This window comes from Agrilus planipennis, unplaced genomic scaffold, assembly GCF_000699045.2.
Source record: "Agrilus planipennis isolate EAB-ADULT unplaced genomic scaffold, Apla_2.0 scaffold108, whole genome shotgun sequence".
NCBI classification, from domain to species: domain Eukaryota; kingdom Metazoa; phylum Arthropoda; class Insecta; order Coleoptera; family Buprestidae; genus Agrilus; species Agrilus planipennis.
Window position 1 is genome coordinate 384,296 of NW_020439204.1, and position 7,443 is coordinate 391,738.

At 33.3% G+C, this 7,443-nt stretch overlaps 1 protein-coding gene and 1 long non-coding RNA gene across 2 annotated transcripts in view; one reads left to right on the plus strand and one right to left on the minus strand.

The window, feature by feature from the left end:
- Positions 1 to 733, minus strand: part of LOC112905527 — a 122,421-nt gene extending 121,688 nt beyond the window's left edge. The window contains exon 1 of the long non-coding RNA XR_003231849.1: positions 561 to 733. This is a non-coding gene — a long non-coding RNA (uncharacterized LOC112905527). The remainder of the gene's footprint in view (positions 1 to 560) is intronic.
- The window catches only part of LOC108736581 (transcription factor SOX-2-like), a 92,431-nt gene that overhangs the window by 5,143 nt on the left and 79,845 nt on the right, over positions 1 to 7,443 (plus strand). The window lies entirely within an intron of this gene.

Below are 7,443 nucleotides of genomic sequence, written 5' to 3' on the forward strand. Positions count from 1 at the left end.
ATCCAGCAGTATCTCAACATATGAGTAAGATACGTAACAAAATACAATTAAAATATTGGAGCAGCAAAAAACATCAGACGAAGATAACAGGCTATACGCAATGTATGAATAATAATGTTCGTGTGCAAAATGTGTACTATATTAGTAAATGCATATTATTATAGAATAGTAAAATAATATCTTTTATTTATCTCCATTTAACGACCATTCTTTATAACGCCGAAAAATGTTCAGTCCCCTAAGTGTCGTTATATAGAGTTTACACTGTATATGGTTTGTAGTTAAAGTATTAAAACAATCCTTCACTTAACTTATGGAGATTTGTTTTGCATTTTAATTGAAATTATAAATACAAAGCATGTTTGGCTTTGAACTACAGCTGACAGTTGCTATTGAGAAGTGCGTCAAATTCCGTTACCACTGTCATTTCCGTTGCGCGTTGCGCGCTCAACTTCCCTTCCCTATCGATATTTTACTACTTACACCGCCAAAAATAGTGCAACTTCAAAAAATGTAAGACAGACTGAAGGTTAAATAATAAATAGGTGTTGGAACCTTACCTTGTCAAAAGAATGATCTGTTTGGATTCACATGATTGTTACAGGTACTAAAATATCGAGAAAGAGTCACTTCCTGAAACTAACTCGCGTTTACGAAACACACGTTAACTGTAATGTTAGTAGGAACGTCTCTTTCACCGCATTGCACTTATTGCGTACTGCATAGTCTTCGATCGCTGCGTAATTTCCTGAAACAAAGAAGTACGTTTAAGTATGTATATTTTTACAATAAATATATAACAAATATAATAACATCCACAAAATCAGGGCATTCCTAAAAGTGAAACATATATGCCGGCCAAGTTGAGGGTTTTTTTATTTATTATAATTTACGGTAATCTTAGAGCAATTTCATTTTGGGCCATAATTCTTGGAGATGAATAGACAAATGAATTCACAGTTTTGAGTAATATTTATAAAACTCTTTATTCGCCTGAAGTACCTCCATAAAGTGGTGGTAGTTCTGGTACATTTTGGTCATAAATCAAATAGTTTATTTAATTTCGTTTTTGTCTCTTAAGATGCATATTATATGTAGTCGAAATTCGACCAATTAGGTTTTAAATCAGAGATAACAGATATAGGTTTCACGCTTATATGAATGAATTCACCTCAACTTTTAACACTTCAAAACGGTCACAAACCTGAAACTGTTACTTTCAGAATAATGGACATTCTATTTTGCTTTTTCCCTGCTTTTTATTTTAAGCGCATCTAAGGCTTAGTACCTTTTGAACGATATATTTCATTTCCCTTTTTTTATAATAACCGCGAAAAGTTCTAGGAGCTTCGACGTACCAGTATTAATACAGTGATATATACCTATATATGTATGTCTATTTTATTTGTATGTATATGAGAAGATTAGAAATGGGAAGGAATTAGAAGGAGTAGGAGAACAGAGAAGTCAATAAAAAATAGGCGAGATAGGTTGGTAGGATACCTTCTCAGGCATCAAGGGCTAATTATAGACATATTAGAAGTAGAAACAGGAGTTAAGAGAAGCAGAGGTAGACCTAGATTAGATTACCTGTTGCGTGTCCAACCACTCTGACGACTCTATGATAATGGTGATGATATCTGTATAATTTCCATGATTTAAAAGGTGGTAGAGACATAAAACAATAGCGCAAGGTCGAGTAGCTCCAACCGGTTTTTAGACTAATAGTCTTGGAATGATATATGAATTTATCAAAACCTATCACCTATCAAACCCAGGGTTTTTCTATTCTATTTTGCAACTTTTATAATTCTGGTTTTTGTTTTACAGTTTTGAATTCCTTCGTACTACTGCAAAGCAGTTTCCTATCAAACGCAAAACCGTAATTAAAATAATTGAAACTATCAAAATTTTTAAAAGTTCAGATAAGAAGTGGTTGTAATTACTTCAAATCGTTTTATTGTATGTAAATATGTTCGTAAGTTACTCTTAAAACAATTACTGCATGTTTATTATCCGTATATGTATACTACGCCACTGCACGTGGTTGCAGATACGTGGGGTGGAAGCGTTAAACCCGTTTAGGGTGTCGTCGGAAACCGGAGCATTCATATGCAAAATTCGCCGGCTTCTATGGAGTTTTAAAATTCATATGGGGCTCTTTATTAAGCCAGACTGAGGTCCATTGTCCCATACTGATTGTATTTGGACAGCAGCAACATGGCATTGTTTAACTTCAAATATTTGAAAGGTTGTATGCATAGGCAGCGAATCCTAATAGGTTTGTTATTTTATTTTCCAAATGTTTAGCTTCGAGTTGACGTAGTAGGCAGTGGGCAGTGGGTAATGACAAGATAGTGATGACAGCACCAACGCGATGAACACTACTTTTTTTTTTCGTGATTTACTCTCTCATGGGTATATGTATAGGCTGATCGAGACGGACATCTAACATTTATTAATGTCACTGAAACGACATATTGAGCACTCTGTTTACGTTTAAGTAGCGCTTAATTTTCACAGAAGGAAGTGCTCACTAAAATAACCGTTTGTTTTGTAATTAAGTAGGAGACGGTACACAGTTACAAATGTTGCATTAAATACAAACAATTGAGGAGTAGATGCCTAAAATAATGTTGATATATAATTTCAATTCTTCTCTTTCTCGAAATATTACAAAAAAAAATTGGTTATTGTTTAAAGATAGGAGTCAAAAATCATCATAAGGTCATTAGTCTTAAGACTGGTTGAACACGCATCTCCACTCCTTCCTATCCTGAGCTAATATTCGCATTTCCCTAAAACTAGAATATCCCACATCCTTAACTATTTGCGAACAGTAATCTAATCCAGGTGTACCCCTAATCCTCTTAACTTCAATTTCTGCTTCGAATATGTCTCTGATAAGGTCTTCTTGTCTAAGAAGGTGTCCTACCAACCTATCTCGCCTATTTATTATTGACTTCCATAGTCCTCTGTTCTCCTATTCTTTCTACCTACCTCTTCATTTCTAATCCTTGGAATCCTCATCTTTCGCCGGTAACACCACATTTCCAACGCTTCTTACCTTTTCATTTCCACCGCGTCCACAGTCCATGTTTCGCACCCGTACAGCGCCGCACTTAACAATCTTTCGATTTTCTAAATTAATCGTTCGCAAGAATAGAAGTTACTTCTTTTTATGAAGGCGACTCGACCCTGCGCTATCCACTGCCTACTATTCCCCTATCCCTACTACTCTTTCCATCCTGACTTATTTGATTTCCTAGATACCTAAAATCATCCACTTCTTCTAATCTTTCATCTCCTATCTTTATATTTGCTCTTTCCCAATTTTTTCTTCCCTTGCATACCAGTATTTTTGTTTAACTTTTATTAATTTTCATACAATACTGTTTTGTCAATACCGCTTCCACTTTATTTAAAGCTATCTCTAACCCCTCCTTGCCAAATGCTAATATTGCTATATCATCCGCAAATCTAAGCATATTAATCTTTTGCCCCTCTATATCTATCCCTAGAGTTGTAATGACAAATTTAAGTGAAATAATTTCGTACTTCTTGAATTCAGCAGCATGAGTATATTATTTTTATATTCAAATTTCTTTTAATGATTGTATAATCGTAGCGTGACTAGGAAAACGTCGACTAAACAACAATTCCAAGGTGTACGCTTTGATTTCTTGTAAATTCGTGTTAACAACGCAACAAACAAACGTGTTTATTGCAAAATTTGTTTTGGAAAAATATGCAATAACTTTTTTTCGCATACAGTAGCTTCTTCAAGTGGAGGATTACTGTACGAAAGTATTTTTTTTTAATGTTTTTCAGAATCAAATTCTTGATGCATCAACTCAAGGATTAAACCTTGTACAGCCATAAAAATCTTACTTTGTAAACTATCAGTAATGTATAGCCTTTCTATTCGTATTTGGTCTAGAAATTCACATATTAACAGCATCTAAGCCAAATCCTGCTAAATTATTTTCCATAAATACATAAGTATATTACATCTATAATGATAAACAACGAATAGTTGTGGCAAAATACTACTGTCCATCTTTGTTAATAGAACTTTACTTATACCTATATTGAAATGAAGAAAAACATTTCTGCAAATTCGAAATAAACTATAATTCTTATTAATTCAGTTTCGGTTTACTGTTTAGTGTTTGTACAGTTAGTTCCATCAACCGGTTTGGATTTCATTAATTTATTAATAACAAAACAATCCTGTAAATGACACTATAAAACAAATTATCGACGTTCTTCTAATTATTGCCTAACCGAAGTGAATATTAATTCAAGTGCTAATTCCTTATTTATATGTTGTAAAATATAATTTATAGAGGATGTTACTCTGTAAATATAAAAAACAAACGTTACCGAAGCCGAAGATAATTGATTTAGTATATAAAGGAAGCAATGAAACATCAGACTACATGATAGTGCTAATTATACGAACACGTTTCGTCATTGTTATGCGGGACGCTATTTCAAGAATATCAAAAATATAATAGAGGTAGAGACAATTTTTCGAAAAAGTACGAATCATCATTTTTTTTTATTTGTAGAAGACGCCTATTTTATATTTTCATAAGTAACGTTACATAACCATATTCAATTGAGTTTTACCTAGTTCAGAAGTAGTGTTTGCCTAAATCCCAAGTGCGTTTATCAAATTAAAAGTCTGGGTAATTCTATGTTCGTTAAAAAAACGAAATGTGTGCTGGGACACATAGTAGAAGTGAAACTTCAACGGACAAGTGGAAAAACGAACAAATGGAAAAACTAATGAGAACGAATCGCAACAAAATTTTTACTTCAAGCTTTAGTTTCAGGTTGTTAATGTACAACAAAATAGATATTCATGAATAAATTTTTGAAAAAAACACAAAATTCACGATGCTTTTTGAACAGATCTCCTAGTACAATTTACTTGTTTCGATATGCACTTTGACGGCAGACTGGTCATTTTTCAGAAATTTGACATTAAAAATTGTAAGGTAAGTGCCTTAAACAAACGCACTGTACCACCGGCAAACTTCCCCTCTTTCCATCCCCAAAGAGAAAAAAAATGCATTTGCAAATTTATATGTATTAGGTGGACAACAAAAAAAGTTACAACGTGTATACACATATGTAGTGAATACTTTAATTTTTCCCTATTTTGGTATTAGATGCACTTTATATTTTATGGATTCCATGGTTACGTCGCATAGTAGGTACATATTAATACTTCTGGCTCGTTTTTTTCGATATTTATATTTATACCATAAAAAAAGAATATGAAACTTGTACATAATTCGAAAGGTACCATAGCATGTACGTTAGATCGCCACAAAATAGGAATCGTTTGTGTACATTGTTATTTAAGTGGGTAAAAAGAACAAAAAAATGATTATTGGAACAATTTCATATGTGTGATCGTTTTAAAATGTCAAAAATTGGGTTTAACTCATTCGTATAAGTGTAAACTGTGGATTATTTGATTTGAAAGAAAATTTCCACCATGTACGACAAACTAGTTTATATTAATACATCGTTGAAATATTATAAACTACAGTAGATTTCATTTGTTACGACCTTTGAATTTAAAGCACACTTTAGTACAAAATTCATGTGGCTATAACGACTTCGGATGTAACGCCGAGTGTAGGGACTGTTTTTAATGAATTATTTGTAACAAATCCCTAGTAATCCCATGCAGATTTGGCGAGTCGGCCGCCAAAGACACAAAGAGCTTTCTTATCTTTTGTTTATATTCTCAGCGAGTGGGTCACCACACTGTGGTTTATAAATGTTAGTTAAAATGGTTCAGTTACAAAGTAATATTCTAAGTAGCAACAGTGTTTAGCAAATTTTTGAATAAGTATGACTCCTAGATGCACATTTACTGTTAAAAAAAGGAGGAAATCGAAAAATTGGAAAATTCTGAAAACTTTACAAACGTGTCCGTATCTTTTTGGCTGTAACGACATCCGGATAAAACGACGAAATTGCAGTAGTCCCTTCGTTGTCGTTATACCCGAAATCCACTGTACTTCTGTACTAAGCACAAACCTTAGATTTTTATCAGAGAATCGCAGCACTGGAAATAACTTAATTTGTTATTGTTTACATAAATCGAAACAATGAGAATAGCGAAGATGTAAAAAAGTTATAGAAAAATGGTGTAGCTACGTTATTGAAGAATGAATTGCTTATGTTCCGGTCTGTGAATTTACGCACTATTACGCTGTTATTGCGTGGTGTTTTGTTCACGATTTCTGAAATTCCACGTGCGGTTTCCGCTTGATGGATCGCTCTGTAACGTTCAGATACTTTCTCACAATGGACGGCGTTCCTTTTGGAACATTGTCGTCACTAAAAAGATCCATTGTTTTCCTCTTAGTTTCACAAAAAGCGAAAAAAGTTGGAATCCGCCATCAAACCGATTCGATGTAATTCGACTCGTCACGGAAACAACTTCTTCTAATCTAAACCACCAGTTTTTACTTTTTCTATCGGAACCATCCGCATGGCGTCCAAATTACTTCATTCTTTTTTTCTCTTCTTTACAGAAACTGGTTCTAATTTTATTTTTAAATGTTTGTGGATGCCATGTTTTTATAGTGCAGCGACAGGTATTTACCGGGAAAAACTTGGCATAATACTTTCGAGTGTGGCAATGACCAACTGATATCTATATACAATTATTTCTATTTAGCCTTGACAATAAGCTTTGCTGTAAAAGAATTTAATGGGGTGATGTTTTTTTAAAAACATTTCAGTGGATTTTGTGGAGGTAGTCCACCAAAAACTTGCGCTAGCTGCATACCCTCCGGTTGGAAAGGCAAGAAAATGGATGGTATTAAACGTCGACTAAGCACGTTATACGACATTTTATGATACTTTCCTGACTGCATTTTGATGGGTTTCTTGACGGTAGTAGAAAGAATTTAGAAATCAATAAACGAGCGGAGTTTTGTCACCGCACAACTGAATGTCATGACCCATGAGATTCGAAATTACCCCTAATAGTAAAAGTCATGAGAATATTATGTATCTTGCTACTTAACCATTTCTTATGCTATATAAATAGATGTAGTTATTTCTTTTATTACAGTGGAATTCGTTTATTATGACTCCGCCTATATTGACCAACCGCTTAACATGAAGCAATTGCAGTGTTAAGTTGGGTTTTCATATTAAATTCTCTATAGGAAATTTTGGATATAATGACTCCGTTTAAGATGACATATCGTTTATTATGACTGATTCTCAAGAAATCATTTCCGACTATAGTGACCCAAATGATTAATAATAACATTTTCGCTCATTTTTCTGACCCTTTTTATCTATATTGATATTACAATTCATCGCACTTCTTTTTCTGTTAATAAATATATACAATTTATAGTTTTTCTCTCTATTAAACTAAATAACTAACCAAAATAGAAA